The 23,743-nt window shown below is 42.1% G+C and overlaps 1 long non-coding RNA gene across 9 annotated transcripts; it reads left to right on the top strand.

Annotated features, from left to right (window-relative positions):
• The first annotated feature begins 22,543 nt into the window (after positions 1-22,543).
• LOC127926110 (uncharacterized) lies at positions 22,544-23,743 on the top strand. 9 transcript variants are annotated; one of them, XR_008123303.1, is made up of 4 exons: positions 22,616-22,659; positions 22,710-23,189; positions 23,592-23,631; positions 23,672-23,715. It is a non-coding gene; the product is annotated as an uncharacterized LOC127926110 (long non-coding RNA). The 9 variants fall into 9 exon arrangements; XR_008123300.1 differs by having other exon boundaries at positions 22,710-23,229; XR_008123298.1 differs by having other exon boundaries at positions 22,710-23,269.

The raw sequence follows: 23,743 nt of genomic DNA, 5'->3' as shown, positions 1-23,743 counted from the left end.
CAATAAAAAATCTTTCTACCATCACATCTAAGCCAATATGTCGACAATTCCAATTACATTTAGCAAATTAACCTGTATGGAGTTACACAAAACACTGTCCGCCTCTCATCATGTTCCGTTCAGCCGCTAACGAGAACCACATACCAGATTATTAACAGGGTCATTAAGGTCACAATGTTATTTCTCAAATATGCTTTAAGATGCAAATGTCAAATATATCTCAACATTCCTACCAAACTCCAAAGGACCCTTCTATGGATTAAATGTTGTGAAAATCCCCCAAAATCAAGGCATTTTCTTCTAGTTTGGTGAGGAGTCACCCTAATAGCTACAATAATGTGGCATACAGACTGTGACTTTATATCTAACCTTCCTTTCTCAAGTAGTTAACGCTTCCTCTTTCTGAGTCTGTTATCATGTTTCAGGTTTCATGTTCAGACAGTGTCGAAGAAACAAACGTTTATTTCTAAAACCTGGCGGGCAAAAAGCAGGTGAAAAGCAGGCAAGGGTCAATAATCCAGAGAGGTGGGATACAGAACGGCAGGCAGGCTCAGGGTCAGGGGTCAATAATCCAGAGAGGTGGGGTACAGAACGGCAGGCAGGCTCAGGGTCAGGGCAGGCAGAATGGTCAAAACAGGGAAGGATTTGAAAACAGGAGCAAGAAACAGGCAGGGGAACAAACACTGCAAAAAAATTTAAAACATTTCAAATGGAAAAGTGGTGCGTGCATACTATGTATTCACCTCTGCTATGAAAGCTTGAAAATAAGATATGGTGCAACCAATTACCTTTAGAAGTCACAGAATTAGTTAAATAAAGTCCACCTGTTTGCAATCTAAGTGTCACATGATCTCAGTATATATACACCTGTTCTGAAAGGCCCAGAGTCTGCAACACCACTAAGCAAGGGGCACCACCAAGCAAGTGGCACTCTAAAGACCAAGGAGCCTGAAGGAGCTGCAAAGCTCCACAACAGAGATTGGAGTATCTGTCCATAGGACCACTTTAAGCCGTACACTCCACAGAGAGGGGCTTTACTGAAGTGTGGCCAGAAAAAAATCTATTGCTTAAAGAAAAAAATAAACAAACACTTTTATTGTTCACCAAAAGGCATGTGGAAGACACCACAAACATATGGAAGAAGGTACTTTGGTCAAATGAGACTAAAATTGAGCTTTTTGGCCATCAAGGAAAATGCTATGTCTGGCACAAACCCAACACCTTTCATCGCCCCGAACACCATCCCACAGTGAAGCATGATGGTGGCAGCATCATACTGTGGGGATGTTTTTCATTGGCAGGGACTGGGAAACTGGTCAGAATTGAAGGAACGACAGATGGCGCTAAATACAGGGAAATTCTTGAGGGAAACCTGTTTCAGTCTTCCAGAGATTTGAGACTGGGAAGGAGGTTCACCTTCCAGCAGGGCAATAACCCTAAGCATACTGCTAAAGCAACACTTAAGTGGTTGAATGGGAAACATTTAAATGTCTTGGAATGGCTTAGTCAAAGCCCAGACCTCAATCCAATTGAGAATCTGTGGTATGACTTAAAGATTGCTCTACACCAGCGGAACCTATCCAGCTTCAAAGCGCTGCAGCAGTTTTGGCTTGATGAATGGGCCAAAATCCCATTGGCTAGATGTGCCAAGCTCATAGAGACATACCTATGAGCTTGGCACATCTAGTGACCATGCATAGATTGGACTATAGTGTTGGCAGTTGCACTTTTCCCTCAGCTTGGGCTCAGTCACCTGGGGCCTAGAAAGGGGAGAGGTCAGGCTTGTCTTTCACATGTCCCTGGTGCTATGCAGAATATCAGAAAGGGAAGAGGACAGAATGGAACGTTGTCTTCATATGTGAATGTGTCTTTACCTATTCTTAAACCATGGGAAGGGATGGCGTGATTAATGGGGAACCAATTACTTGTCTCCACAATGTCGATCGCTGCCCAGTCACTCCCTCCTTTTCCCATTGGGGGGAGGTGTATGGCAGTGTCTGGAACCATTGGATGTCATCTCTGATCTTACACTTATCCTGGGATAGTGTATGACCTAGAGGCTCACTCCCTTCAGTGAGATTGACCAGGAGTGGGTTCAAGAGGGGTTTTTACTTGAGATGGGAGTATCTGGAGTTGATAATTGATATATGCCATTGCATGAGTTGGTGTTTTTGTACTATGAAGTACCAGGAATGAGATTAGAACCTCGTCTGAGGGACCAAACTCAACGATAATTAACAGTGAATGTTATCTGGCTAAGGGATACTCCTTTCTCAAGAAAAAATATTTATTTGTGAACAGTTCCTAAGATCTGTGATTCGTCATGTAAGTTTAGGGGTGTGTATCTTGGCTATAAAAGATCTTTGTACTTTTCTGTTGGTATTTCTCAATGGTTCATTAGAAATAGTGAATTGTTGAAAGTCAAATGCTATCACAAAGCGTATTATTATTATTAAAGATGTAGTTTAAGTATATCTCTGGCTGGTGTGTAGTTTGTAACTCTCCGCATTTGGTAAAGCAGAAATATGCCACCACACCAGTCTACTAGCCATCGCAGATCCACTTTTCTTTTGCTGTTGGTTTTGTCTTTGTTTTCACACACCTGTTTTCCATTTCACAATGATTTGTTCTTCTATTTAAACCCTTTGTTTCACCCATGGTGTTGTGCGGGAATGTTACATATTCAGTTAGGTTCATTTTGATGGCTGTTTTTTTTTTGACGGGTGCTGTGGTCACCCGTGCGTTATCTTTACCGTTTTGGTCAAGTGTAATTGTTACCTTGTTGAGTAAAGTACATTGCTCACTCATTCTGCTCTCCCGCGCCTGACTTCATGCCCCAGCTACACCCACCTTCTGACAATAGGAATAAGGTGGAATCATATTACACAGCATAATTAGGGGACCGAGTGGAGCAGTGATCTAAGGCACTGCACCGTAGTGCTAGAAGCTTCACTACAGACCCGGGTTTGATCCTGGGCTGTATCACAACTGGCCGTAATCGGGAGTCCCATAGGGCGGTGCACAATTGGCCCAGCATCAACCGGGTTAGGGGCGGGTTTGGCCGGGGTAGACCGTCATTATAAATAAGAATTTGTTCTTGACTGACTTGCCTAGTTAAATAAATAAAAAAGCATCCACCGAATGTGACAAGGCCTACAGTCCATTGTGGATTACAAAAGAAGACCCAGCCATGATATGCCAAATGATGCCTCTCTACCAGACGAACTTAATGCATTTTACGCTTCGACAATAAGAACATGGTGCAGGGTGTGAGGGCCGCCACTGACCCAGAGGATAGGGTGATCACTCTCTGAGGCCAACGTGTGTAAGGTCTTCAATCAGGTCAACACCCGCAAAGCCCTACGGTATTCCAGGGTGCATTCTCAGAGCAAAGCCCCGGGGCCCTACGGTATTCCAGGGTGCATTCTCAGAGCAAAGCCCCGGGGCCCTACGGTATTCCAGGGTGCATTCTCAGAGCAAAGCCCCAGGGCCCTACGGTATTCCAGGGTGCATTCTCAGAGCAAAGCCCCGGGGCTCTACAGTATTCCAGGGTGCATTCTCAGAGCAAAGCCCCAGGGCCCTACGGTATTCCAGGGTGCATTCTCAGAGCAAAGCCCCGGGGCTCTACAGTATTCCAGGGTGCATTCTCAGAGCGTGCGCAGAACAGCTGGCAGGCATATTCATGGTCATTCTCAACCTCTTTTCGTCCCCACGTGTTTTAAGATGATCATCATTATTCCTGTTCACAAAAACTCCAAGGCTTCATGCCACATGACTACCACCCTGTAGCGCTCACATCTGTAATCATGCAGTGCTTTGAGAGACTGGTTATGGCACACATCAACTTCAACATCCCAGACAGCCTAGATCCACTCCAATATGCATACCACAACAACAGATCAATAGATAATGCAATATCAATTGTACTCCACACTGCCCTCACCCACCTACATAAGAAACATACTGTACAGTGCATTCGGAAAGTATTCAGACCCACTGAATTTTGACATCTTATTATGTTACAGACTAAATTGTTTTTTCCCCCTCATCAATCTACACACAATACCCCATAATGAAAAAGCAAATCTATAAAAATGTAAAACTGAAATGTCACATTTACATAAGTATTCAGACCCATTACTCAGTACAGACCCAGTACTTTGGCAGCAATTACAGCCTCTAGTCTTCTTGGGTATGACGCTACATGCTTGGCACATCTGTTTTTGGGGAGTTTCTCCCATTCTTCTTTTGTTTCTCATGGTCTAAGAGTCCAAGTGGGCTGTCATGTGCTTTTTACGGAGGAGTGGCTTCCTTCTTGCCACTCACTCCATAAAGACCTGATTGGTGGAGTGCTGCAGAGATGGGTTGTCCTTCTGGAAGGTTCTCCCATCTCCACAGAGGAACTCTAGAGCTCTGTCAGAGTGACCATTGGTTTCTTGGTCACCTCCCTGACCAAGGCCCTTCTCCCCCAATTGCTCAGTTTGGCCGGGCGGCCAGCTCTAGGAAGAGTCTTGGTGGTTCTTCTTCCATTTAAGAATGATGGAGGCCACTGTGCTCTTGGGGATCTTCAATGCTTTTTTTGTACCTTTCCCCAGATCTGTACCTCGACACAATCCTGTCTCTCTACAGACAATTCCTTCATCCTCATGGCTTGGTTTTTGCTCTGACATGTACTGTCAACTTTAGGACCTTATATAGACAGGTGTGTGCATTTCCAAATAATGTCCAATCAATTGAATTTACCACAGATGGACTCCAATCAAGTTGTAGAAACATCTCAAGGATGATAAATGGAAACAGGACAACAGCCTCTCCAACGCGAAAGTAACACCAAGGAGCTGATCGGTGGACTACAGAAAACATAGGGCGAGCAGTGGAGCGGGTTGATATTTTCAAGTTCCTCGGGGGAACAAATCATTAAGGATTTTAAAAATGGTCCACACACACGAGCACACTCGTGTCTCTTCTAACCTCATAAGGTTGAAAAGGTTTGGCACTGGCTCTGAAATCCTACAAAAGTTCTACAGCTGCACCATTGAGAGCATCTTGACTGGCTGCGTCACCGCCTGGTATGGCAACAGCACCGCCCTCGATCACAGCCCAGTAGACAGCCCAGTAGACAGCCCAGTAGACAGCCCAGTAGTCAGCCCAGTAAACAGCCCAGTAGACAGCCCAGTAGACAGCCCAGTAGACAGCCCAGTAGACAGCCCAGTAGACAGCCCAGTAGACAGCCCAGTAGTCAGCCCAGTAAACAGCCCAGTAGACAGCCCAGTAGACAGCCCAGTAGACAGCCCAGTAGTCAGCCCAGTAAACAGCCCAGTAGACAGCCCAGTAGTCAGCCCAGTAGACAGCCCAGTAGACAGCCCAGTAGTCAGCCCAGTAAACAGCCCAGTAGACAGCCCAGTAAACAGCCCAGTAGACAGCCCAGTAGACAGCCCAGTAGACAGCCCAGTAAACAGCCCAGTAGACAGCCCAGTAGACAGCCCAGTAGACAGCCCAGTAGACAGCCCAGTAGACAGCCTAGTAGACAGCCCAGTAGACAGCCCAGTAGACAGCCCAGTAGACAGCCCAGTAGACAGCCCAGTAGTCAGCCCAGTAGACAGCCCAGTAGACAGCCCAGTAGACAGCCCAGTAGACAGCCCAGTAGACAGCCCAGTAGACAGCCCAGTAGACAGCCTAGTAGACAGCCCAGTAGACAGCCCAGTAGACAGCCCAGTAGACAGCCCAGTAGACAGCCCAGTAGACAGCCCAGTAGACAGCCCAGTAGACAGCCCAGTAGACAGCCCAGTAGACAGCCCAGTAGACAGCCCAGTAGACAGCCCAGTAGACAGCCTAGTAGACAGCCCAGTAAACAGCCCAGTAAACAGCCCAGTAGACAGCCCAGTAGACAGCCCAGTAGACAGCCCAGTAGACAGCCCAGTAGACAGCCCAGTAGACAGCCCAGTAGACAGCCCAGTAGACAGCCCAGTAGACAGCCCAGTACAGCCTAGTAGACAGCCCAGTAGACAGCCCAGTAGACAGCCCAGTAGACAGCCCAGTAGACAGCCCAGTAAACAGCCCAGTAGACAGCCCAGTAGACAGCCCAGTAGACAGCCCAGTAGACAGCAGTCCTCCCTGCCATCCAGGACCTCTATATCAGGCGGTGTGAAAGGAAGGCTCAGAAAATCATTAAAGACTCCAGCCACCCAATTATCCGTAGACTTTTCTCTCTGTTTCCACACGACCACCGGTACCGGTGCATCAAGTCTGACACCAACAGGCTCCTGAACATCTTCTATCCACAAATCATAAGACTGCTAAGTAGCTATCTGAGTTGATCCTTGTATTTTATTTTTTTGCACTGTCCTTATGCACAGGCACAGGGCCCCACACACACAAACACTCACTCCATAATTTGCCTACACACACATATTATACACATACATTTATACTGACTCTACACACACACACATAATATACACATACATTTATACTGACTCTACACACACATAATATACACATACATTTATACTGACTCTACACACACATGATATACACATACATGCATACTGACTCTACACACACATAATATACACATACATTTATACTGACTCTACACACACACACACACACACACACACACACACACACACACACACACACACACACACACACACACACACACACACACACACACACACACACACTCACATACATTCCTCATATACGCTGCTGCTCCTGTGTTTGTTATCATATACTGAATCCTGATGCCTTGTCAACTTACCATTATACATATCAACCTCTTTCACTCCAGTATCTCTGCACATTGTAAATATGGTACTGGAACTGACCCTGTATATATAATGATGTCTTACTTGGTCGTGTTCTTATTTCTTATTTTTATATTGATTACTGTATCTGTCACGTTTGACCTTTATTCCTTTGTTTGGTCTTTATTTAGTATGGTCAGGGCGTTTGGGGTGGGCAGTCTATGTTTCCCTTTGTTTTGTCTGTATTTATATGGTCAGGGCGTGAGTTGGGGTGGGCAGTCTATGTTTTCATTTGTTTTGTCTGTATTTAGTATGGTCAGGGTGTGAGTTGGGGTGGGCAGTTATGTTTCCCTTTGTTTTGTCTTTAACTAGTATGGTCAGGGCGTGAGTTGGGGTGGGCAGTCTATGTTTTCATTTGTTTGGTCTGTATTTAGTATGGTCAGGGCGTGAGTTGGGGTGGGCAGTCTATGTTTTAATTTGTTTGGTCTTTATTTAGTATGGTCAGGGCGTGAGTTGGGGTGGGCAGTCTATGTTTTCATTTGTTTGGTCTTTATTTAGTATGGTCAGGGCGTGAGTTGAGGTGGGCAGTCTATGTTTTCATTTGTTTGGTCTGTATTTAGTATGGTCAGGGCGTGAGTTGGGGTGGGCAGTCTATGTTTTCATTTGTTTGGTCTTTATTTAGTATGGTCAGTGCGTGAGTTGGGGTGGGCAGTCTATGTTTTCATTTGTTTGGTCTGTATTTAGTATGGTCAGGGCGTGAGTTGGGGTGGGCAGTCTATGTTTTCATTTGTTTGGTCTTTTTTTAGTATGGTCAGGGCGTGAGTTGGGGTGGGCAGTCTATGTTTTCATTTGTTTGGTCTGTATTTAGTATGGTCAGGGTGTGAGTTGGGGTGGGCAGTCTATGTTTTCATTTATTTGGTCTTTATTTAGTATGGTCAGGGTGTGAGTTGGGGTGGGCAGTCTATGTTTTCATTTGTTTGGTCTGTATTTAGTATGGTCAGGGCGTGAGTTGGGGTGGGCAGTCTATGTTTTCATTTATTTGGTCTTTATTTAGTATGGTCAGGGTGTGAGTTGGGGTGGGCAGTCTATGTTTTCATTTGTTTGGTCTGTATTTAGTATGGTCAGGGCGTGAGTTGGGGTGGGCAGTCTATGTTAGTTTTTCTATATTTTCTATTTCTGTGTTTGGCCTGATATGGTTCTCAATCAGAGGCACCTGTCTATCGTTGTCCCTGATTGAGAACCATATTTATATATGTTTCGGTTGTCACGTTGTTGTTTTGTATTTTTTAAGTGTTCAGTTGTTTATTAAAAAGATGAACACTAACCACGCTGCGCTTTGGTCCTCTCCTTCTTTACATTTACATTTAAGTAATTTAGCAGACGCTCTTATCCAGAGCGACTTACAAATTGGTGCATACACCTTATGACAACCAGTGGAACAGCCACTTGCATCTAAATCTTGTTGGGGGAGAAGGGGGTTGAGAAGGATTACTTACCCTTACTTACCCTATCCTAGGTATTCCTTGAAGAGGTGGGGTTTCAGGTGTCTTCTTCCACCCAAGACAGCCGTTACAGTATCGTTGTGTTTAGAGCTGCAAGAAAGGCATTTCACTGTACTTGTGCACATGACATTAAAACTTGAAAATGACACACCATGTGGATGGTCTGTCCAGAACAGGAGTTACAGGCCCCTGATATACTGTTATTAACTGGATGGTCTGTCCAGAACAGGAGTTACAGGCCCCTGATATACTGTTATTAACTGGATGGGCTGTCCAGAACAGGAGTTACAGGCCCCTGATATACTGTTATTAACTGGATGGTCTGTCCAGAACAGGAGTTACAGGCCCCTGATATACTGTTATTAACTGGATGGTCTGTCCAGAACAGGAGTTACAGGCCTCTGATATACTGTTATTAACTGACAGATGTCATTAAGCAGTTGAGTTAACTGTCCTTATAAAATTGTTATTGTACATATTTGTCGTATTTTAGCAGGGCCTTGGGAGGATTGGATAGTAACTCTTGATCCAATTCATTTTGTTCCGTAAAAATGACTCAGTCTGTCCTCACAAAGTAGTTTTGCCTGAGACACCCCAGAGCTTTGCCTGAGACACCCCAGAGCTTTGCCTGAGACACCCCAGAGCTTTGGCTGAGACACCCCAGAGCCTTGCCTGAGACGCCCCAGAGCTTTGGCTGAGACACCCCAGAGCTTTGCCTGAGACACCCCAGAGCTTTGCCTGAGACACCCCAGAGCTTTGCCTGAGACACCCCAGAGCTTTGGCTGAGACACCCCAGAGCTTTGCCTGAGACACCCCAGAGTTTGGCTTTGCCTGAGACGCCCCAGAGCTTTGGCTGAGACACCCCAGAGCTTTGCCTGAGACACCCCAGAGCTTTGCCTGAGACGCCCCAGAGCTTTGGCTGAGACACCCCAGAGCTTTGGCTGAGACGCCCCAGAGCTTTGGCTGAGACACCCCAGAGCTTTGGCTGAGACACCCCAGAGCTTTGCCTGAGACGCCCCAGAGCTTTGGCTGAGACACCCCAGAGCTTTGGCTGAGACACCCCAGAGCTTTGCCTGAGATGCCCCAGAGCTTTGGCTGAGACACCCCAGAGCTTTGGCTGAGACACCCCAGAGCTTTGCCTGAGACGCCCCAGAGCTTTGCCTGAGACACCCCAGAGCTTTGCCTGAGACACCCCAGAGCTTTGCCTGAGACGCCCCAGAGCTTTGCCTGAGACGCCCCAGAGCCTTGGCTCACGTCAGCATTTATTTTACATGATTCAATCCATTAAAATGTCACAGACAGTAAAAATCTAAATCTGGATATGAAAGGTCAGATGCTGTTGCATGGATCCACAAAACAACCAGTCTTGGCTCGGTTAATTCAGATCTTATTTTCCAGGTCACATATCTCGCTATAAATCTATTACCGTGTCAGCAATGTGAGGACCTCATGGTCGACTAATCTAATCTAATCAAATTGTATTTGTCACATGCACCGAATACAACAGTGAAATGCTTACTTACAAGCCCTTAAACAACAATGTTTTAAGAAATTAAGAATAAAAAACATGCTAAGTAAGAAATAGATCAGTTTTAAAAAATGAATAAATCAAAGTAACAAATAATTAAACAGCATCGGTAAAATAACAATAGCAATAGTGAGGCTATATACAGGGGCTACCAGTACAGAGTCAATGTGGAGGCTATATACAGGGGGTACCAGTACAGAGTCAATGTGGAGGTTATATACAGGGGGTACCAGTACAGAGTCAATGTGGAGGCTATATACAGGGGGTCAATGTGGAGGCTATATACAGGGGGTACCAGTACAGAGTCAATGTGGAGGCTATATACAGGGGGTACCAGTACAGAGTCAATGTGGAGGCTATATACAGGGGGCTACCAGTACAGAGTCAATGTGGAGGCTATATACAGGGGCTACCAGTACAGAGTCAATGTGGAGGCTATATACAGGGGTACCAGTACAGAGTCAATGTGGAGGCTATATACAGGGGCTACCAGTACAGAGTCAATGTGGAGGCTATATACAGGGGCTACCGGTACAGAGTCAATGTGGAGGCTATATACAGGGGCTACCAGTACAGAGTCAATGTGGAGGCTATATACAGGGGGCTACCAGTACAGAGTCAATGTGGAGGCTATATACAGGGGCTACCAGTACAGAGTCAATGTGGAGACTATATACAGGGGGCTACCAGTACAGAGTCAATGTGGAGGCTATATACAGGGGCTACCAGTACAGAGTCAATGTGGAGGTTATATACAGGGAGCTACCAGTACAGAGTCAATGTGGAGAGGTTATATACAGGGGGCTACCAGTACAGAGTCAATGTGGAGGCTATATACAGGGGGCTACCAGTACAGAGTCAATGTGGAGGCTATATACAGGGGGCTACCAGTACAGAGTCAATGTGGAGGCTATATACAGGGGCTACCAGTACAGAGTCAATGTGGAGGCTATATACAGGGGATACCAGTACAGAGTCAATGTGGAGGCTATATACAGGGGCTACCAGTACAGAGTCAATGTGGAGGCTATATACAGGGGTACCGGTACAGAGGCAATGTGGAGGCTATATACAGGGGGTACCAGTACAGAGTCAATGTGGAGGCTATATACAGGGGCTACCAGTGCAGAGTCAATGTGGAGGCTATATACAGGGGGCTACCAGTACAGAGTCAATGTGCGGGGCACCGGTTAGTCAAGGTAATTGAGGTATTATTTACATGTAGGTAGAAAAGTGACTATGCATAGATAATAAACAGAGAGTAGCAGCAGCGTAAAAGAGGGGTCTGGGTAGCCATTTGATTAGCTTTTCAGGAGTCTTAAGGCTTGGGGGTAGAAGCTGTTAAGAAGCCTTTTGGACCTAGTGCTCCAGTAGCAGAGAGAACAGTCTATGACTATGGTGGTCAAAACAATGTGCTGGCCTGTATCGTATCTCTCTGTGGTCCACAGTAAAGGTATGAGGTCTTCACCTTTCAGCATGCAGAGTGAAGTCAATGGAGGGATAAATGTAATATTAATCTAATACATTTACAAGGAGAAACAGTTGGATCAAATGTGGAGCTGTTGTGTTTTTCAACCAGCTGTACAGATCTTTAGACAAACAAGTCCACAATTATTACCCCGTCAGTGACCTTCTCCAACCATAGATGTCAGAAATACATGCAGCCTAAAGTCGTTGAGGATTACTTTATGACCCTGCCTCATAGAGATGGTATCAAACCTGCTGAGCTGTTCATGAAACTCCAATCTGATACCATACAGTCCATAGTAGAGTCACAAGTGTATCAAAGCAACAGATCATTTACAATCCCAACATGGCCATGTTCAGAAATGGGTGTCAGAAATACATCCAGCTTCCACAGCAATATATCTAAGGTCATTTGTCATTGGTTTATTGGTAGATCTGATGCAATTTGAGCTGTGCACCAGAGGATGTGACCATATATGAAACAGATGTATAACTGATATGTCCATTAAACGGACCAGTCAAATACCTGCTTCTTTTTTGGACAGCTTTATTTTTAGTATTTATTTTGTTAATTTTTGTAAAAACAACAGAGATCGCAGGAAGACACAGTCAATGACAAGTAAAGTAAAGTCCATAACAGAGAACATCAATAAAACTGGGAATCCCACAACCTCCCTTCAGCTGCAGCTGTTGGAACACAAGTGTCTCTGGGGGAGCAGGGGACTCTTCCTAGCCAAGCCTGTTGGGACACAAGCATCTCTGGGGGAGCAGGGGACTCTTCCTAGCCAAGCCTGTTGGAACACAAGCATCTCTGGGGGAGCAGGGGACTCTTCCTAGCCAAGCCTGTTGGGACACAAGGTGTCTCTGGGGTTGAAGGGGACTTGAATAGCCAAGCCTGTTGAACACAAGGTGTCTCTGGTGTTGAATAGGGGACTCTTCCTAGAAGGTGTTGAATAGAAGGAGTTGAATAGAAGGAGTTGAATCTTCCTAGAAGGTGTTGAATACAAGGTCTCTGGGGGTGTTGAATAGAAGGCCTGTGTTGAATAGAAGGGGTTGAATAGAAGGCCTGTTGAACACAAGTGTCTCTGGGGAATAGAAGGAGTTGAATAGAAGTTGGGTTGAATAGAAGGAGTTGAATAGGGGAGGAGGACTTGAATAGAAGCCTGTTGGAATACAAGGTGTTGAATAGAAGGAGTCTTCCTAGAAGGAGTTGAACACAAGGAGTTGGGGGATAGAAGGACTCTTCCTAGAAGGAGTTGAACACAAGGTCTTGAATAGAAGGTGTTGAATAGAAGCCTGTTGGAACACAAGGTCTTGAATAGAAGGAGTTGAATAGAAGCCTGTTGAACACAAGTGTCTTGAATAGAAGGAGTTGAACAGAAGGTGTTGAATAGAAGGAGTTGAATAGAAGGAGTTGAATAGAAGGAGTTGAATAGAAGGAGTTGAACAGAAGGTGTTGAATAGGGGTTGAATAGAAGGTGTTGAACACAAGGTCTTGAATAGCAGGAGACTTGAATAGAAGGAGTTGAACACAAGGTCTTGAATAGCAGGAGACTTGAATAGAAGGAGTTGAACACAAGGTGTTGAATAGGTGTTGAATAGAAGGTGTTTCCTAGCCAAGCCTGTTGAATAGAAGGTGTTGAATGGGTGTTGAATAGGGGACTGTTGAATAGAAGCCCACCAATGTTGAACACAAGTGTTGAATAGGTGTTTTAGAATAGAAGGTGTTGAATAGAAGGTGTTGAATAGAAGGTGTTGAATAAAGGAGTTGAACAGAATAAACTAACAAAACAATAAACGTGAGTCCTGAATAGAAGGTGTTGAACACAGAGGTGTTGAAAACAAGGTGCTGAATAGAAGGTGCTGAATAGAAGGTGTTGAATAGAAGGTGTTGAATAGAAGGTGTTGAATAGAAGGAGTTGAATAGAAGGTGTTGAATGGGTGGTCCTGAATCGAACGAGTTGAACAGAAGGTGTTGAATAGAAGGTCCTGAATCGAACGAGTTGAACAGAAGGTGTTGAATAGAAGGTGTTGAATAGGAGTTGAATAGAAGGTGTTGAATAAAAGGTGTTGAATAGAAGGAGTTGAATAGAAGGAGTAGAATAGAAGGTGTTGAATAGAAGGTGTTGAATAGAAGGAGTTGAATAGAAGGTGTTGAATAGAAGGAGTTGAATAGAAGGTGTTGAATAGAAGGAGTTGAATAGAAGGTGTTGAACAGAAGGTGTTGAATGGGAGTGTTGAATAGAATTGAAGGTGTTGAATAGAAGGTGTTGAATAGAAGGAGTTGAATAGAAGGTGTTGAATAGAAGGTGTTGAATAGAAGGTGTTGAATAGAAGGAGTTGAATAGAAGGTGTTGAATAGAAGGTGTTGAATAGGAGTTGAATAGAAGGTGTTGAATAGAAGGTGTTGAATAGAAGGTGTTGAATAGAAGGAGTTGAATAGAAGGTGTTGAATAGAAGGAGTTGAATAGAAGGAGTTGAATAGAAGGTGTTGAATAGAAGGTGTTGAATAGAAGGTTGAATAGAAGGTGTTGAATAGAAGGAGTTGAATAGAAGGTGTTGAATAGAAGAGAAGGTGTTGAAGGTGTTGAATAGAAGGTGTTGAATAGAAGGTGTTGAATAGAAGGTGTTGAATAGAAGGAGTTGAATAGAAGGTGTTGAATAGGAGTTGAATAGAAGGTGTTGAATAGAAGGTGTTGAATAGAAGGAGTTGAATAGAAGGAGTTGAATAGAAGGTGTTGAATAGAAGGTGTTGAATAGAAGGAGTTGAATAGAAGGTGTTGAATAGAAGGAGTTGAATAGAAGGTGTTGAATAGAAGGTGTTGAATAGAAGGAGTTGAATAGAAGGTGTTGAATAGAAGGAGTTGAATAGAAGGTGTTGAATAGAAGGTGTTGAATAGAAGGTGTTGAATAGAAGGAGTTGAATAGAAGGTGTTGAATAGAAGGAGTTGAATAGGAGTTGAATAGAAGGTGTTGAATAGAAGGAGTTGAATAGAAGGAGTTGAATAGAAGGTGTTGAATAGAAGGTGTTGAATAGAAGGAGTTTAATAGAAGGAGTTGAATAGAAGGTGTTGAATTGAAGGTGTTGAATAGAAGGTGTTGAATAGAAGGTGTTGAATAGAAGGTGTTGAATAGAAGGTGTTGAATAGGAGTTGAATAGAAGGTGTTGAATAGAAGGAGTTTAATAGAAGGAGTTGAATAGAAGGTGTTGAATAGAAGGAGTTGAATAGAAGGTGTTGAATAGAAGGTGTTTAATAGAAGGAGTTTAATAGAAGGAGTTGAATAGAAGGTGTTGAATAGAAGGAGTAGAATAGAAGGTGTTGAATAGAAGGAGTTGAATAGAAGGTGTTGAATTGAAGGTGTTGAATAGGAGTTGAATAGAAGGAGTTGAATAGAAGGTGTTGAATAGAAGGTGTTTAATAGAAGGAGTTTAATAGAAGGAGTTGAACAGAAGGTAATTGAATAGGTGTTGAATAAAGGTGTTGAATAGAAGGAGTTGAATATAAGGAGTTGAATAGAAGGAGTTGAATAGAAGGAGTTGAATAGAAGGAGTTGAACAGAAGGTGTTGAATAGAAGTGTTGAATAGAAGTGTTGAATAGAAGGTGTTGAATAGAAGGAGTTGAATAGAAGGTGTTGAATAGAAGGAAAGTTGAATAGAAGGTGTTGAATAGAAGGAGTTGAACTCAGAAGGTGTTGAATAGGTGTTGAATAGAAGGTGTTGAATAGAAGGTGTTGAATAGAAGGACATTGAATAGAAGGAGTTGAACAGAAGGAGTTGAATAGAAGGAGTTGAATAGGTGGTACATGAATAGAAGGTGTTGAACAGAAGGTGTTGAATAAACATGTTGAATACAAGGTAATACAAGGAGTTGAATAACTAAGCAGAGTTGAATAGAAGGTGTTGAACTACATGCAGAGTCCTGAATACAATAACTACATGAACTACATGAACAGAAGTGTTGAATAACTACATGCAGAATAGAAGGTAATAGAAGGAGTTGAATAGAAGGTGTTGAATAGAAGGTGTTGAATAGAAGGAGTTGAATAAAGGTGTTGAATACAATAACTGAATCAGAACGTACAATTGAACAGAAGGTGTTGAATAGAAGGTCCTGAATCGAACTTGAACAGAAGGTGTTGAACTAGAAGGAGTTGAATAACTTGAATAGAAGGTGTTGAATAACTAAGGTGTTGAATACAATAACTAATAGAAGAGTACAATAACTACATGTTGAATACAATAACTACATGAATACAATAACTACATGAAGTACAATAACTGAATAGAAGGAATAACTACAAGGAGTTGAATAACTACAGCAGAGTTGAATAGAAGGTGTACAATAACTACAAGCAGTGTACAATAAGTACATGAAGAGTACAATAACTACAAGCAGAATACAATAACTACAAGCAGAGTACAATAACTACAAGGAGTACAATAACTAATAGAAGAGTACAATAACTACATGCAGAATAGAAGGTAAGAGTGAATAAGCAGAGTAACTAATAGTACAACATGTTGAATACAAGGTAACTGACATAGCAGAGTACAATAACTACATGCAGAGTACAAGGTGTTGAATAGAAGGTAACTACATGCAGAGTACAATAACTACATAGAAGAGTACAATAACTAGGTGTACATGAATACAATAACTACAATAGCAGGAGTACAATAACTACATGCAGAGTACAATAACTACATGCAGAGTACAATAACTACATGCAGAGTACAATAACTACAAGGTGTTGAATAGGACAAGTACATGCAGAGTACAATAACTACATGCAGAGTACAATAACTACATGCAGAGTACAATAACTACAAGCAGAGTACAATAACTACAAGCAGAGTACAATAACTACATGCAAGGAGTACAATAACTACATGCAGAGTACAATAACTACATGCAGAGTACAATAACTACATGCAGTGTACAATAACTACAATACAATAACTACAAGCAGAGTACAATAACTACATGCAGAGTACAATAACTACAAGCAGAGTACAATAACTACATGCAGAGTACAATAACTACATGCAGAGTACAATAACTACATAACTACATGCAGAGTACAATAACTACAAGCAGAACTACAATAACTACAAGCAGAGTACAATAACTACATGCAGAAGTACAATAACTACATGCAAGTACAATAACTACAGCAGAGTACAATAACTACATGCAGAGTACAATAACTACATGCAGTACAATAACTATACAATAACTACAAGCAGAGTACAATAACTACAATAACTACATGCAGAGTACAATAACTACAAGCAGAACAATAACTAATACAATAACTACAAGCAGAGTACAATAACTACAAGCAGAGTACAATAACTACATGCAGAGTACAATAACTACATGACATACATGCAGAGTACAATAACTACATGCAGAGTACAATAACTACATGCAGAGTACAATAACTACAAGCAGAGTACAATAACTACAAGAGTACAATAACTGAATAACTACAGCAGAGTACAATAACTACAAGCAGAGTACAATAACTACATGCAGAGTACAATAACTACATGCAGAGTACAATAACTACAAGCAGAGTACAATAACTACAAGTAACTACAAGCAGAGTACAATAACTACAATAACTACATGCAGAGTACAATAACTACAAGCAGAGTACAATAACTACATGCAGAGTACAATAACTACATGCAGAGTACAATAACTACATGCAGAACTACAAGCAGAGTACAATAACTAATAGCAGAGTACAATAACTACATTGAACAATAACTACAAGCAGAGTACAATAACTAACTACAATAAGTACAATAACTACATGCAGAGTACAATAACTACAGAGTACAAGTACAATAATACAATAACTACAATAACAGAGTACAATACATGCAGAGTACAATAACTTGAATGAAGTACAATAACTACATGCAGAGTACAATAACTACATGCAGAGTACAATAACTACAGGTGTACAATAACTACAAGCAGAGTACAATAACTACATGGAGTACAATAACTACAGGCAGTACAATAACTACAAGCAGAGTACAATAACTACATGCAGAGTACAATAACTACAAGCAGAGTACAATAACTACATGCAGAGTACAATAACTACATGCAGAGTACAATAACTACATGCAGAGTACAATAACTACATGCAGAGTACAATAACTACATGCAGAGTACAATAACTACAAGCAGAGTACAATAACTACATAACTACATGCAGAGTACAATAACTACAAGCAGAGTACAATAACTACATGCAGAGTACAATAACTACAAGCTACATGCAGAGTACAATAACTACATGCAGAGTACAATAACTACATGCAGAGTACAATAACTACATGCAGAGTACAATAACTACAAGCAGAGTACAATAACTACATGCAGAGTACAATAACTACATGCAGAGTACAATAACTACATGCAGAGTACAATAACTACAAGCAGAGTACAATAACTACAATAACTACATGCAGAGTACAATAACTACAAGCAGAGTACAATAACTACATGCAGAGTACAATAACTACATGCAGAGTACAATAACTACATGCAGAGTACAATAACTACAATAACTACATGCAGAGTACAATAACTACATGCAGAGTACAATAACTACAAGCAGAGTACAATAACTACATGCAGAGTACAATAACTACAAGCAGAGTACAATAACTACATGCAGAGTACAATAACTACAAGCAGAGTACAATAACTACATGCAGAGTACAATAACTACAAGCAGAGTACAATAACTACATGCAGAGTACAATAACTACAAGCAGAGTACAATAACTACAAGCAGAGTACAATAACTACATGCAGAGTACAATAACTACATGCAGAGTACAATAACTACAAGCAGAGTACAATAACTACATGCAGAGTACAATAACTACATGCAGAGTACAATAACTACATGCAGAGTACAATAACTACAAGCAGAGTACAATAACTACATGCAGAGTACAATAACTACAAGCAGAGTACAATAACTACATGCAGAGTACAATAACTACATGCAGAGTACAATAACTACAAGCAGAGTACAATAACTACATGCAGAGTACAATAACTACATGCAGAGTACAATAACTACATGCAGAGTACAATAACTACAAGCAGAGTACAATAACTACATGCAGAGTACAATAACTACATGCAGAGTACAATAACTACATGCAGAGTACAATAACTACATGCAGAGTACAATAACTACATGCAGAGTACAATAACTACAATAACAGAGTACAATAACTACAAGCAGAGTACAATAACTACATGCAGAGTACAATAACTACATGCAGAGTACAATAACTACATGCAGAGTACAATAACTACATGCAGAGTACAATAACTACATGCAGAGTACAATAACTACATGCAGAGTACAATAACTACAATAACTACAAGCAGAGTACAATAACTACATGCAGAGTACAATAACTACAAGCAGAGTACAATAACTACATGCAGAGTACAATAACTACATGCAGAGTACAATAACTACAAGCAGAGTACAATAACTACAAGCAGAGTACAATAACTACATGCAGAGTACAATAACTACAACAGAGTACAATAACTACATGCAGAGTACAATAACTACATGCAGAGTACAATAACTACATGCAGAGTACAATAACTACATGCAGAGTACAATAACTACATGCAGAGTACAATAACTACATGCAGAGTACAATAACTACATGCAGAGTACAATAACTACAAGCAGAGTACAATAACTACAATAAATAACTACATGTACAACAATAACTACAAGCAGAGTACAATAACTACAAGCAGAGTACAATAACTACATGCAGAGTACAATAACTACATGCAGAGTACAATAACTACATGCAGAGTACAATAACTACAATAACTACAAGCAGAGTACAATAACTACAAGCAGAGTACAATAACTACATGCAGAGTACAATAACTACATGCAGAGTACAATAACTACAAGCAGAGTACAATAACTACATGCAGAGTACAATAACTACATGCAGAGTACAATAACTACAAGCAGAGTACAATAACTACAAGCAGAGTACAATAACTACAAGCAGAGTACAATAACTACAATAACTACATGCAGAGTACAATAACTACATGCAGAGTACAATAACTACAAGCAGAGTACAATAACTACAATAACTACATGCAGAGTACAATAACTACAAGCAGAGTACAATAACTACAATAACTACATGCAAGTACAAGCAGAGTACAATAACTACATGCAGAGTACAATAACTACAAGCAGAGTACAATAACTACAATAACTACATGCAGAGTACAATAACTACAAGCAGAGTACAATAACTACAATAACTACATGCAGAGTACAATAACTACATGCAGAGTACAATAACTACAAGCAGAGTACAATAACTACAATAACTACATGCAGAGTACAATAACTACAAGCAGAGTACAATAACTACAATAACTACATGCAGAGTACAATAACTACATGCAGAGTACAATAACTACAATAACTACATGCAGAGTACAATAACTACAAGAGTACAATAACTACATGCAGAGTACAATAACTACATGCAGAGTACAATAACTACATGCAGATACAAGAACTACATGAGGATGGAACAACTTCATCAGACTGAATAGCCTATGCAGAGTACAATAACTACATGAGGATGGAACACTTCTACATGACTGAGTAGCCTACAGAGTACAATAACTGAGATGCAGGAGGATGGAACAACTACATGCAGACTGAATAACTACATGCAGAGTAAATAACTAGATGCAGGAGGATGGAACACTTCTACAGACTGAGTAGCCTACAAGAGTAATACAATAAACAGGAGGATGGAACACTACATCAGACTGAACTAGCCAATACAGAGTACAATATGAGAAGCAGGAGGACAAACACTTCATCAGACTACAATAACTACAACAGAGTACATATAGAAGCATGAGGATGGAACACTTCTCAGACTGAGTAGCCTACAGAGTAATACAAGAACTACATGAGGATGGAACACTTCTCAGACTGAAGCCTACAGGTAATATGAGATGCATGAGGATGGAACACTTCTCAGACTGAGTAGCCTACAGAGTAATATGAGAAGCAGGAGGATGGAACACTTCTCAGACTGAGTAGCCTACAGAGTAATATGAGAAGCATGAGGATGGAACACTTCTCAGACTGAGTAGCCTACAGAGTAATATGAGAAGCATGAGGATGGAACACTTCTCAGACTGAGTAGCCTACAGAGTAATATGAGAAGCATGAGGATGGAACACTTCTCAGACTGAGTAGCCTACAGAGTAATATGAGAAGCATGAGGATGGAACACTTCTCAGACTGAGTAGCCTACAGAGTAATATGAGAAGCATGAGGATGGAACACTTCTCAGACTGAGTAGCCTACAGAGTAATATGAGAAGCATGAGGATGGAACACTTCTCAGACTGAGTAGCCTACAGAGTAATATGAGAAGCATGAGGATGGAACACTTCTCAGACTGAGTAGCCGACAGAGTAATATGAGAAGCATGAGGATGGAACACTTCTCAGACTGAGTAGCCGACAGAGTAATATGAGATGCAGGAGGATGGAACACTTCTCAGACTGAGTAGCCTACAGAGTAATATGAGAAGCAGGAGGATGGAACACTTCTCAGACTGAGTAGCCGACAGAGTAATATGAGAAGCATGAGGATGGAACACTTCTCAGACTGAGTAGCCGACAGAGTAATATGAGAAGCATGAGGATGGAACACTTCTCAGACTGAGTAGCCGACAGAGTAATATGAGATGCAGGAGGATGGAACACTTCTCAGACTGAGTAGCCTACAGAGTAATATGAGAAGCAGGAGGATGGAACACTTCTCAGACTGAGTAGCCGACAGAGTAATATGAGAAACATGCGATTGCTGAATTCATGTAGATATTCTAAACAAAGTGTTCGGATAACTTTCAAATCTAACAGTTCCATGTGGATGAAACCATTCTTCACATAATACTGTAGAATAAGGGGGTACCGAGTACTTGGACGAAACGGTATCTTAAATTATATGGCGAATTTTCCAAAAACTCATTATGATACAAGTATCTTTTGTAATAGTCAGAAAACTCTAAAAGGGGATGTCAAAAGAAAGATACAAAATAAAAGCCCTGCTGGTGGAACAAAATATTTGTGAAACAAAACATTTAACCCCCCTCAAAAAAAAAGTTAAACAAATTAAAAATTTAAAATATATGTCAACAATCCTTCCTTCAACAGACCCTTCTGTGAAAATCCACAAAATAATGTTTTTTTGTTGTTGCTCTAGTTTCTTCAGAATCACCCAAATAGCTTCTCTAATACAATAATGTGGCACACAGACTAACTTTCGAGATAATCTTCCTTCTTCCAGTAGTTAATGTTTCCTCTTTCAGAACCTATTCATAATGCAGATTAGCTCAGTAATCCCTCCCAGTTGTGCCCACCACAGACCTCTAATGCAGACCAGAGCTTCATTGCTTGGCCCCGCCTCCACTGCCCCCTAGGGGATGGGATGTGCAGCACGTATCTCTCTTTAACTCAAATAGTGTGAAGGGCTGTGTGCTCTTAACAACTATTGGCTAGTTCTTCTGTTTGAAAAGAAATGGGGCGGGGCATCGGTTGAGCCTACTGCAACGATTGGATTAGAACAAGCCGCTCTCCCTCTGCTCTCATTCCCCAGTCACACGCTCGGCTCTGTTTCATTCACGGTTATAAGTCTCTCCAAACATCGTGTATGAATCAGAATCCATAGCTATTCAGATGTTGTTAAATCTAGTTATTTCCTGATTGACTTTGCTGAGCGTTTATGTTTTTTTTCTCGGCCTGTCTACCAGGACCGAGTTTGGGAAACCCTGGTTTAGTACGTCTACTTTGTCTGTCCGTATAATTATTCCATTGCCGACGTCTGTTATGACGTCCATATGCCGACGTTACGTTACGTCGTGATACAAGCCCATGCTTGCTTGTAAAAATAACCTGATATTTATTTTGGTTGTATAAATGTTGTGGCGTAAATGTCCGGAGGGAAAGGTTTTGCTCCCCTCCAAAGTGAAACAATACATGGGGCAAGAGAATTCACAATAACCTCTGTGTCTGGAACGCATGCAGGCAGTGGTAAGCAGCCATACATTAGGCGATGTATTAGCCTATTTAGTTTATCACTGAATAGGACTAAGTAAGTAAACCATAGGCATTTTCATCAGTCGGTGTGAAGGAACAGAAGGATGTGCTCTGACATGCGCTGTGAGGTGAAGGAACATAAGGATGTGCTCTGACACGCGCTGTGAGGTGAAGGAACATAAGGATGTGCTCTGACACGCGCTGTGAGGTGAAGGAACATAAGGATGTGCTCTGACATGCGCTGTGAGGTGAAGGAACAGAAGGATGTGCTCTGAGGTGAAGGAACATGCGCTGTGAGGTGAAGGAACAGAAGGATGTGCTCTGACATGCGCTGTGAGGTGAAGGAACATAAGGATGTGCTCTGACATGCGCTGTGAGGTGAAGGAACAGAAGGATGTGCTCTGACATGCGCTGTGAGGTGAAGGAACATAAGGATGTGCTCTGACATGCGCTGTGAGGTGAAGGAACATAAGGATGTGCTCTGACATGCGCTGTGAGGTGAAGGAACATAAGGATGTGCTCTGACACGCGCTGTGAGGTGAAGGAACATAAGGATGTGCTCTGACACGCGCTGTGAGGTGAAGGAACATAAGGATGTGCTCTGACATGCGCTGTGAGGTGAAGGAACATAAGGATGTGCTCTGACATGCGCTGTGAGGTGAAGGAACATAAGGATGTGCTCTGACATGCGCTGTGAGGTGAAGGAACATAAGGATGTGCTCTGACATGCGCTGTGAGGTGAAGGAACATAAGGATGTGCTCTGACATGCGCTGTGAGGTGAAGGAACATAAGGATGTGCTCTGACATGCGCTGTGAGGTGAAGGAACATAAGGATGTGCTCTGACATGCGCTGTGAGGTGAAGGAACATAAGGATGTGCTCTGACATGCGCGCTGTGAGGTGAAGGAACATAAGGATGTGCTCTGACATGCGCTGTGAGGTGAAGGAACATAAGGATGTGCTCTGACATGCGCTGTGAGGTGAAGGAACATAAGGATGTGCTCTGACATGCGCTGTGAGGTGAAGGAACATAAGGATGTGCTCTGACATGCGCTGTGAGGTGAAGGAACATAAGGATGTGCTCTGACATGCGCTGTGAGGTGAAGGAACATAAGGATGTGCTCTGACATGCGCTGTGAGGTGAAGGAACATATGGATGTGCTCTGACATGCGCTGTGAGGTGAAGGAACAGAAGGATGTGCTCTGACATGCGCTGTGAGGTGAAGGAACATAAGGATGTGCTCTGACATGCGCTGTGAGGTGAAGGAACAGAAGGATGTGCTCTGACATGCGCTGTGAGGTGAAGGAACATAAGGATGTGCTCTGACATGC

The sequence above is a fragment of the Oncorhynchus keta genome, unplaced genomic scaffold (genome assembly GCF_023373465.1).
Source record: "Oncorhynchus keta strain PuntledgeMale-10-30-2019 unplaced genomic scaffold, Oket_V2 Un_contig_6820_pilon_pilon, whole genome shotgun sequence".
Taxonomy (NCBI): domain Eukaryota; kingdom Metazoa; phylum Chordata; class Actinopteri; order Salmoniformes; family Salmonidae; genus Oncorhynchus; species Oncorhynchus keta.
This window is presented reverse-complemented; position numbering and strand designations above follow the sequence as displayed.